The 10,726-nt window shown below is 44.2% G+C and overlaps 1 protein-coding gene and 1 long non-coding RNA gene across 4 annotated transcripts in view; one reads left to right on the top strand and one right to left on the bottom strand.

The window, feature by feature from the left end:
* Positions 1-357: 357 nt before the first annotated feature.
* On the bottom strand, positions 358-3,076 carry LOC136950010 (uncharacterized). Of its 2 annotated transcripts, none has more exons than XR_010877464.1 (5): positions 2,974-3,076; positions 2,220-2,344; positions 1,971-2,134; positions 1,476-1,642; positions 358-1,207 (listed from the first exon to the last, which is right to left on the bottom strand). It is a non-coding gene; the product is annotated as an uncharacterized lncRNA (long non-coding RNA). The 2 variants fall into 2 exon arrangements; XR_010877465.1 differs by having other exon boundaries at positions 1,476-1,617.
* A 596-nt stretch (positions 3,077-3,672) lies between these two features.
* Positions 3,673-10,726, top strand: part of tpra1 (transmembrane protein, adipocyte asscociated 1) — a 32,400-nt gene continuing 25,346 nt past the window's right edge. Inside the window, exon 1 of one of the 2 annotated variants that reach the window (XM_067239240.1) lies at positions 3,673-3,908. The gene's annotated coding sequence lies outside the window, so the exon portion shown is untranslated. The remainder of the gene's footprint in view (positions 3,909-10,726) is intronic. The other variant, XM_067239157.1, reaches the window with a different exon arrangement.

Below are 10,726 nucleotides of genomic sequence, written 5' to 3'. Positions count from 1 at the left end.
ATACTTATAGAATAAGGATGGAAGCAACCCGTCCCCCATTGCCTCCAACTAGTAACATACTTACCTTTAACAGTCGTAGAATTGACTAAACAATAACGTTTTTAACCTAATTTTAAATGTCGAAACAGTATCAGACTCCTTAATTGAGACGGGTAATTTGTTCCAGAGAAGAGGTGCTCTATATGAGAACGCCCTACCTCCAGCTGTTTTTTTCTTAACTTTGGGAACCACCAGATAGCCGGCATCTTGAGATCTAAGTGTCCTTGCGGGGCAATAGGGTGCAAGGAGACCGGAGAGGTACAGTGGTGCCAATCCATGCAGAGATTTGTATGTTAGTAGTAGAACTTTGAAGTCAGCTCTGGCTTGGATAGGGAGCCAGTACAGAACACGTCAGACTGGGCACTGACATTTTTGGGACAAGACAATGCAAAGCAACCTGGCATAACATATTAAGTACTTAGATTACATCTATGATAAGCCAAAAGAAAAATGATAATAACAAATTATAAACCTCCTAAATATACACAACAGTATACAATATATTAGACCTCTAATACAGATAATGACCTATACTAACCTTAGACCTATACTAACCTAAGACAAGTGGGGTACAGTTAGTGTAATATTGCTGATAGTGCAACCAGTAGCTGAAAGTGACAGTGTGTAAAGTGACTAGTGAGAAATGCATCAATGTAAGGTGGCTAGTGAGAAATGTCCATGTAAATGTTCATTCAGAAGCCTGCTGGCCCTTGGTTAGAAACTGTTGTTCAGAAGGCAGCGGGGTAGAGACTGAAAGATGGGTGGTAGCAGTCTTTTAGAATCCTGCCAGCTTTCCTGAGGCATCGTGTGTGGTAGGTGTCCTGTAGGGCTGGAAACTTCCTGTCGATGATAAACTCAACAGACCTGACCACACTACGTAGGACCTTGCGTTTTTTTTGTCACGCCTCTCCAGACATCGCCCCACAGTCTTTCAATGCGTTGATTATGAGTGCTCCCTCGGGTTGATCCTCGGAAGACATCCATGAAGAGACAAATGGCGTTGTTTTCCCCTCCATAGTCACATCTGACTCTGGATGGGACACCAAACTGGGCGACTGCTTCCGAAAACAGGTCCATTACAATGTCACTTCTGTTGTTGTTAGAAGCCTTCAGGAAAACGACCATTCGGCTGAACCCATCGATTCCTCCATGGATTACAATACTCCACCTAAGAGATGAAGGAAGGGAAAATAAAAGATTTCACTTGCACATCTTATTTTATAAATAACAAAAAAAATATGAATGCAACTAAAATGATTGTATACATTTCTGTGCAACATGTTGGGCGTTTAACAGAAAGAAAAGTCCTAACCTCTATTGCATTCATGTGAAGCTGAAAATCTTATTTTAAATTAAAAACTCATAAAATCAGCTTGTCATTTGCTAGGGACACAGTTAGGGCAAATTAACGAATCACAGTAAAACAAGCCACTTACTTTATGAGCTTGTGGTTGCCATCAAGATGCCACAGCGAATTTGACCCTGCCACTCGATATGTTCTCCTCCAAAGCCTGTGGGACATACTCCGAATAGCAGCACCTTCAGATCAAGTGCATCATCTGGTCTGTGTAGCGACCTCTAAAAGAGAAATTGTATGTACTGTCTATGGAAGACAATGTATACATATTACAACTTAGATAAATTTGTTACATTCATCCCTAATAGTAACTCTGAACAAAACAATGTGTTTAAGGAACAATGACAAGGCAGCTATGTGGTACATGCGGGTGACAGTTTTTTCTCCAAAGATATGGGATATGAAAGAGTTCTAGCTATCACAGTATATCAATTTATTTATGAAATGTATAGAACGGGTAATTCTGCAGTGTTTCATGTGCTTTGTAAAGAAAAACAAAATTGTGTATGACTCAGTGAGAAAGGGGTGACATTATTTAGATCTCTCCTGAACTAGTCCTTCAATTGACACATACCTTAACCGTCGGTTCACTGTTCTTCTTGAGACACCCAAGATCTCCGCAATCTGTTTAGCAGAGAAGTTAGGACAACAACATCTGCAACTGCTCTTGGGCGATTTGGTAAACCGGCCTTCCTTCAGTCTGTCCTCCCATTCGAGGTACGGTGAAACCAGGAGCAACTGCAGTTCAAGAGAAAAATGTTAGAGGCATTGTGTTTTAAATCTTGCTTCTTCAGATCATGTTTAAATATGACGAGTACATTACCACGTTGTTGTTGCTGATCGTTGGCTTCCCGAATTAACTCGCTGAGCAAAAGCATTTCATCAACCACTTCAGATTGAAGCAGTCGCCCTCTGCTCCAGCGAACGCTCGTCGCCATGATCTCCAACCTGTTAGCATGACAAAATATATTAGTGGTAGGCTAACTACAACAAAGCTTGTTAAACAACTCTGAGATGCTGGCTTCAGTAACATAACCGCATTCAGTAACGCAATATTCAAAGCCTTATAAGGTCTAGTTTAACGGCGTTAATTTCAGGAGTCAGGTGGCTGAGCGGTGAGGGAATCGGGCTAGTAATCCGAAGGTTGCCAGTTCGATTCCCGGTCAAGCCAACTGACGTTGTGTCCTTGGGCAAGGCACTTCACCCTACTTGCCTCGGGGGAATGTCCCTGTACTTACTGTAAGTCGCTCTGGATAAGAGCGTCTGCTAAATGACTAAATGTAAATGTAAATGTAATGTAAATGTTAATTTGAGCTCGCTCATTATTAAAGAGTTAGCACTACAAGTGTGATGACAAGTGGTAGGCTAACTACAACAAAACTTGTTAAACAACTGTTTAAGATTGCTGGCTTCAGTAACATAACTGTGATTGACTATTCAGTAACGCAATATTCAAAGTCTTATAAGGTCTAGTTTATGAGAAGTTGATGAGAAGTCAGGAGCCCAGGAGAACAGGACTAGCCAAACAACTATACAAAACAAGTAACTTGGCTTAACGTTGCTAATTGATAGCTTACCTGGTTAGAACAGTCTGTATAGAATCCTGGTCATCTGAAGACAAATGTCGGTACATGCTTCAAAAGTTCTGAAAGTTTGTGGTTTCATTTTCTGCTATTTGCCTCCACCAGAATTCGAAATCACACACAACGTGTTCGTCTTCTTCTTTGGTTCTTTTAATGGCGGTTAGCAAACAAGGTATAGGTGCATCATCGCCACCTAGCTACTGGACTGAAGTGTGATACATGATAAACCGCACAATTTTTCTTCCCCACACAAATGGACTGTCCCAAATACTAAATGATAGCTACGTAAGAGCCCACATGATCACAGTAGAACTACGTACAGCCTAGCGCAGACACTAGGTCAAAATGGGGGGTGGCTATGTTGGTACCAACCAACATAGTACAGACATCAAAAATTGACGTCTGTACACGTTAAAATGTAACGTCTGTACACGAACGAGAATTCAGACGTTTTGGCACAATCGGCGTTCCATAAAATGTCACGTCTGTACACGAACGACAATTCAGACGTTTTGGCACAGTTGGCGTTCCATAATCTTTGTAAGGTTAACGCTTAAAGATGATATGTGGTGACACCATAGCATAGACCTATTAGGTTAACACGACCAAACACTACTTTTTTTTTGTAAACACAAGTTCCATACATTCACACCATCGCCGAAGAAGAACGTCTGCAACGTGAAAAGGAAGTTGTCACACTCCACAGATCTAGTTGAAAAAACGAAAGCTGATTGTCAGCTGACCAAAGAAGGAACGTATTATTATTTAGCTAGCTAGCTACTGTAGCAGTGCTGGAAATGTCGTAGTTATTTCCCCTTACTAATAAGCACATTGAATATACTGCTATGTCGTCTGCTTCTGAACTATAGACACTATTGGGAATAATAACGTTAATTGGCCTTGAAATTAAGACTACAGCTAAGTGAACGGTAAGATGAATTTTGTGAAAGTTGAGGTCCCCTTCATGCGGGCACGATGTTGTTTATTTTGATTCACAACCTGTGAGCCATGTGAGTGGAATGCTTAACGTTAGTGATGATAATACAGAGTATGAACATGTAGCTTGTTGACAAAAATATAGTCGTTGCCGCATTATTTTGTTTTGGTTGCTACCGTACTGATCCTTGCCCTCACACTGACGGGGCATTTGCGAAATAGTAAATATAGCTACAGTACGTAGCTGGCTAACAACATGCTAGCAACTAGACTGTTGAACACTGTCGAAGCAAAGGACAACTAATTAGCTAGCTGTTGTGACTCAGTGCTAGCTACATTGTAAAATGTTGGTTCTGTTGTGTATAATACGACGATAACACGATTTATGTTAACGTTCCGGACAGATGCGCACTCAACTAAAACGTATCACATTAGGGTTGACAACTTTCTCACTACCAAACACGGGACAAGAGGTGGCGTGCCTGTGATGGTGCAGCGTGGGTAAGGTGTTGTGTGAATTTACAGTGAAAATTCATGCTCTCAGACAGGCAAGGCAAAAACGTTTCACCTTCCATTTTGTCTCTAGGTTGACTAAAACTGTCGTAATCGTTATGTAAGAATAGACCTCAAAATAAATGATCAGAGAAATCAACATTTGGACAGCAAAAAACAAACACCAAAAACATCTCAAATGCAAAATAGAAAAAGAGGGGCACGAGTTACCATCGATGCGTCCCAATACCCAACCATACTATAAAGTATACCTGAAAAATGTAGGATGTGTCTCAATACCCACATTACATACTATTCAAGCTATTGTCAGAAAATGATTTGTCCCAATTTGCTAAGTAAAGTATGTTGATGTGTTTAGAAATCTATTTAGCATTCTACCTATGCTAGATACAGGAGACGTTAGCATTGCTAATAACTGTTACAGTAGCGACAAAATCATACTGTAGCCAGAATCAGAATGGGATTTATTCGCCATGAAAGTTTGCACAGACACAGACAGGAATTTGCTTTGGCAGGAAGGTGCATACAATAAACATATAGGGACCTAAAATTTAAATATGTGGACTATCTATACTAAGGGTACATAAACTAGCAGTACTAAGTGGGATTAGAATAGAATTAAATATACAATAAAATAAAATATAAGTTGCCGTAAATTACAAATATTACAAAAAATACAAATGTACAAGATACAATTTTGTAATGCAGTGCAAAAAGCAGTGTGTTTTAAGTAAGCAGGAAGTCATTAGTCAGTGTGGTCCCTTGGCCTTGTTGAAGAGGCCAACAGCGGAAGGGAAAAAACTGTTTTTGTGGCGTGAGGTATTGGTCCTGATGGACCGCAGCCTTCTGCCGGAGGGGAGTGACTGAAACGGGGAGTGTCCAGGGTGGGAGGAGTCGGCCACCATCTTCCTCGCTCGCCTCAGGGTCCTCGAGGTGTGCAGGTCCTCGAGGGTAGGCAGATTGCAGCCAATCACCTTCTCAGCAGTGCGGATGATACGCTGCAGTCTGCTCTTGTCCTTGGCAGTGGCAGCAGCGTACCAGACGGTGATGGAGGAGGTGAGGATGGACTCAATGATGGCTGAGTAGAAGTGCACCATCATTGTCTTTGGCAGGTTGAACTTCTTCAGCTGCTGAAGGAAGTACATCCTCTGTTGTGCGTTCTTGATGAGGGAGCTGATGTTCAGTTCCCACTTGAGGTCCTGGGAGAGGATAGTGCCCAGGAAGCGGAAGGACTCCACAGTGTTGACTGGGGAGTCACACAGGGTGATGGGGGTGAGTGGGGCTGTGTTCCTCCTGAAGTCCACAACCATCTCCACTGTCTTAAGAGCATTGAGCTCTAAATTGTTCTGGCTGCACCAGGTCACCAGGTTGGCCGCTTCCCACCTATAATCAGACTCGTCTCCACCAGAGATGAGCCCAATAAGGGTGGTGTCGTCCGCAAACTTCAGGAGTTTGACAGACGGATGACTGGAGGTGCAACTGTTGGTGTACAGGGAGAAGAGCAGAGGAGAAAGGACGCAGCCCTGAGGTGATCCGGTGCTGATGGACCGGGAGTCAGAGACTTGTGTTCCCAGCTTAACGCACTGCTTCCTGTCAGACAGGAAGTCTGTGATCCACCTGCAGGTGGAATCAGGCATGTTCAGCTGGGAGAGCTTGTCCTGAAGCAGGGCGGGGATGATGAAGGCAGAGCTGAAGTCCACAAACAGGTTCCTGGCATAGGATGCTGGGGAGTCCAGGTGCTGTAGGGTGAAGTGGAGGGCCATGTTAACTGCATCGTCCACAGACCTGTTGTCTCTGTAGGCAAACTGCAGGGGGTCCAGTAGAGGGTCAGTGATGGATTTAAGGTGTGCCAGCACCAGGCGCTCGAAAGACTTCATTACCACAGAGGTCAGGGCGACGGGTCTGTAGTCATTATGTCCTGTTGGCCTTGGCTTTTTGGGCACAGGGATGATGGTGGAGGACTTGAGACAGGCTGGCACATGGCATGTCTCAAGGGAGGTGTTAAAGATGTAGGTAAACACCGGAGACAGCTGGTCAGCGCAGTGCTTGAGGGTGGCTGGAGAGACAGAGTCCGGCCCAGCTGCTTTGCGGGGGTTCTGCCTCTTGAAAAGTCTGTTAACTTCACCCTCCTGAATGGAGAGAGTCGTCACTGTAGAGGGGGGGAGGTGGGAGGCCTCCTGGGTGGGAAGGGGTAGTTCAAGACTGTCCAATTGTCTTTCAAATCTGCAGTAGAACTCATTCAGGTCGTTGGCCAGGCAGGAGTCGTTAGTGGAGTGGGGGGCTCTGGGCTTGTAGTTGGTAATTTGCCTGAGCCCTCTCCAGACAGAAGCAGAGTCGTTTGCAGAGAACTGGTGTTTTAGTCTCTCCGAGTACAGTCGTTTAGCCTCCCTCACCGCCTTGCTAAACCTGTTCTTCGACTCCTTGATACTGTCTTTGTCCCCACTCCTAAACGCGGCCTCTTTCTCTGACCTCAACCTTCTGAGTTTAGCTGTAAACCAGGGTTTGTCGTTGTTGTAGCCTACCCTGGTGCGTGTTGGTATACAGCAGTCCTCACAGAAGCTGATGTATGATGGCACAGCCTCTGTTAGCTCATCCAGACTATTGGTAGCAGTCGTGAACATGTCCCAGTCAGTACAGTCCGTGCACGCCCGCAGATCCTCCATAGCTTCACTGGTCCACTGTTTTGATGTCCTCACAGCAGGCTTACAGTGTTTTAGCTTCTGCCTGTATGCAGGAATCAGGTGGACCATGGCGTGGTCAGAGTGACCCAGTGCTGCTCGGGGGACCGCATGGTATGCTTTGCTGATTGTAGAGTAGCAGTGATCCAAGGTGTTTCCTTCTCTGGTAGGGCATTTGATGAATTGTCTATATTTTGGGAGTTCTTGAGTGAGATTGCCTTTGTTAAAGTCGCCTAGCACAATAACCACGGAATCCGGATTTTCATGCTCCACACTCAGTATCTGGCTGGCGAGCACACGTTGAGCCTTGTTGACGCTAGCCTGCGGAGGCATGTAGACGCCAACCAGAATGAATGATGCAAACTCTCGTGGCGAGTAAAAAGATCTACAGTTAATAAAAAATGATTCTAGATCAGGAGATCAGTGCTGCAGAATCAGAATTTCGTTTTGCCAGAGAGCACAGGGTCACGATCTGCTCTCAGCAGTTTGAAACCTGCTAGCTGTAGCGCAGAGTCTGGGATCAGTTCACTCAGCCATGTCTCCGTAAAGCACAAAACGGAAGATGAATGAAAGTCTCTGTTTTTCCACACCAGTAGCTGAAGTTCATCCAGTTTGTTGCTCAGTGAACGCACGTTGGAGAGAAATATCCCCGGTAACGCTGTGCGTGCCCCACGCCGACGGAGTCGCACCAGAGCACCGGCTCGTTTGCCTCTCCTACGACGCTTCGCTGCTAGGACAAAGCCGAGGGTGGCTTTGACTATAATTCCCACTAATTCTGCCGCTGGAAGCAGAAAAGTGGGAAATAAATCTACAGGAGTTGTAGTCCTGATGTTTAGAAGTACTTCTCTTGTTAGAGAACCCCGGAAATCTTGGCAGAACACTGAATTACATTTACATTTAGTCATTTAGCAGACGCTCTTATCCAGAGCGACTTACAGTAAGTACAGGGACATTCCCCCGAGGCAAGTAGGGTGAAGTGCCTTGTCCAAGGACACAACATCAGTCGGCATGACCGGGAATCGAACTGGCAACCTTCGGATTACTAGCCCGATTCCCTCACCGCTCAGCCACCTGACTGAGCGGTTTTTATTAACAGACAAAACAAGACAAAAAAGAGCGCACCTAACGACCGAGGCAGCCATCATCGGCGCCATCTTGGATCTAAGATGGCCTACTTACAGCTTGCGGTTGCGATGAGCGTACAGTCGGAACAGCACATCTTTTCAGGTCAACTTCTTAGCAAATCCTGCTTGAAATTGTCCAAGGTTGTCAAAACTGTCTTGGGTGAAATGTTCAGAGCAAATTAATAATTGTGGGTCGAACTAAGCCGGGATCTTCTCATAGACAAACAGCAGCCATGCCTGTCGAATGTTTGGCTCCTTGGGAAGACTATGAGTATTAGCCTTCCCTTTACAGCCTGGAACACAGCATTTACGACCGTGGTCCATTTTCTTCAATATCCTTGTTATACTTCAAAACGTATTCTTTGTAATTGCTTAGAAGTAGCCTACACAGAGCAGCGCGCAGCTAAACTAGCATCGGAGATCTACGCTACCTCGGACTGGGCAGGAACACCAGTGAGTGGGCTGGTCTGGATGTAAATTTTGGGGCGTGACAAAGATGCAGACCAGAGCCAAAAAGGGCGGTCCCCGGTCCTACGTCACTCCGGTGGCTTTGTTGAAAAGCTAGCGTTTTACAGCCACATTTTTTCATTTTGAGATTTGCATAGGAAAGAGGTGTCAATGGACTTTGATATTCACTGTGTGTTCATTTTACCCACCGAACTGTCGTTATTCAACTATGACAAGGTAAAATCGGTTTTGCAATCAATCGCCCCTTTAACCTTCGCAATTTGGGGGGTCTGAGACAGCCCGACGGTTAAAAGAAAATGCTTCACTTTGTTTTTGTATGCGGTAAAGTTGTCACAATACGACGGTGGGTCACAATGACTGATGGGTCAGAATGACCCGAAGATAACACAAGGGTTAAGCTTTTTAAAACCTTAAAACCTTTTTATCAATACCTTGGCGCAAACTCACACTTTCTGCAAGTTCCAACGAGTGATTTTGCTTCAGGTGGTAAAAAGGCTTGTCGTATTACCAGACTTGGTAGCCACCTGTTTGTTTACTACACAATTTGCACTGAACATTGCTCTGCTCTTTGTCGGATTTCAAAAAGCCAAACCACTTCCAAATAACTGAAGAAGACAAACCCTTTTTATCAATTATTTCTTCATTGGAAGTTGCTCCCTCGCCATGGCTATTTCTGGCACTGTTTTCGGCAATAAGACTCATTTTCCGCGGTTAACATTAGCTACTCCACTTGAGGTGCTCAGTATATTTTAGTGAGCGTAGGCTACCATTTCTCCGCAACTTCCTGCTGCATTACAGTAATTAAATGGACTGCTGTTCCTAATTATTCTCTATCGACATTATCAATATTATTGAAAATGAATTAATGTTAAGATAAGTTAATTGAGGGAAGTCATTACTTCGATAAATCGATTTAAAAAAAATATATCGCCCAGCCCTACCACAACGGACCGAAAATAGCTTTGCTTTCTCCGCCGCCATTACTGAACTACAACTCAAACTAGCGCACGACATCAACGTCATCGTTCTCAGCCACTCCCTCTGTTCGCTGATTGGACCTACAAAAACGTTGTTTCCAAAAACCGAAATCCCAGACCTAGTACAGAAGCAAAATGAAAATTGAGCGGAAGTACGTAGGAAGGCAGAGCCAGGCTAGGTCAAATGCAGTGTGTCAAAAATACAGTGCCCTCCACAATTATTGGCACCCCTGTTTAAGATGTGGTCGTGGACTTATAAAAATTCTCCTTTTTTTTTAAACAACATAGAACCCAAATGCAAAAAAAGAGAAAAATCCAACCTTTCATTTAAATACATTTGGTGGTTAATAAAAATCACACATTTAGAAAACAAGCAAACACTTGAAATCATGTGTCCCACAATTATTGGCACCCCTGATGTTAATACTTTGTACAACCCCCTTTTGCCAACAAGACAGCACTTAATCTCCTCCTATAACATTTCACAAGATTGGAGAACACAGAGAGAGGGATCTTTGACCATTCTTCTTTGCACAATCTTTCTAGATCATCCAGTGTCCTGCACTCTCCTCTTTAGCTCGCCCCACAGGATTTTAATTGGGTTGAGGTCTGGGGACTGAGATGGCCATGGGAGGACCTTGAGTTTGTGACTGCTGAACCATTTTTGTGTAGATTTTGCCACATTTTGGATCATGATCCTGCTGAAAGACCCAATGACGAACCATCTTCAGCTTTCTGGCAGAGGCCATCAGTTTTTATTTAAAATGTCCTGGTAGTTCAAAGCGTTCATAATGCCATGCACCCTAACAAGGTTCCCAGGGCCTTTGGAAGAGAAACAGGCCCACAGCATCACAGATCCTCCACCATACTTCACGGTGGGCATGAGGTGCTTTTCGGCATACTCATCTTTTGTTTTACGCCAGACCCACTTAGTGTTTGTTGCCAAAAAGCTCAATCTTAGTCTTATCTGACCAAAGCACACGATCCCAGTTGAAGTCCCAATGCCGCTTAGCAAACTACAGACGTTTACGTTTGTGAGTGTTAGTGAGAA

The sequence above is a fragment of the Osmerus mordax genome, chromosome 1 (genome assembly GCF_038355195.1).
Source record: "Osmerus mordax isolate fOsmMor3 chromosome 1, fOsmMor3.pri, whole genome shotgun sequence".
Lineage (NCBI taxonomy): Eukaryota > Metazoa > Chordata > Actinopteri > Osmeriformes > Osmeridae > Osmerus > Osmerus mordax.
The sequence above is the reverse complement of the archived record's forward strand: the minus strand, read 5'-3'. Positions and strand labels throughout refer to the sequence as shown.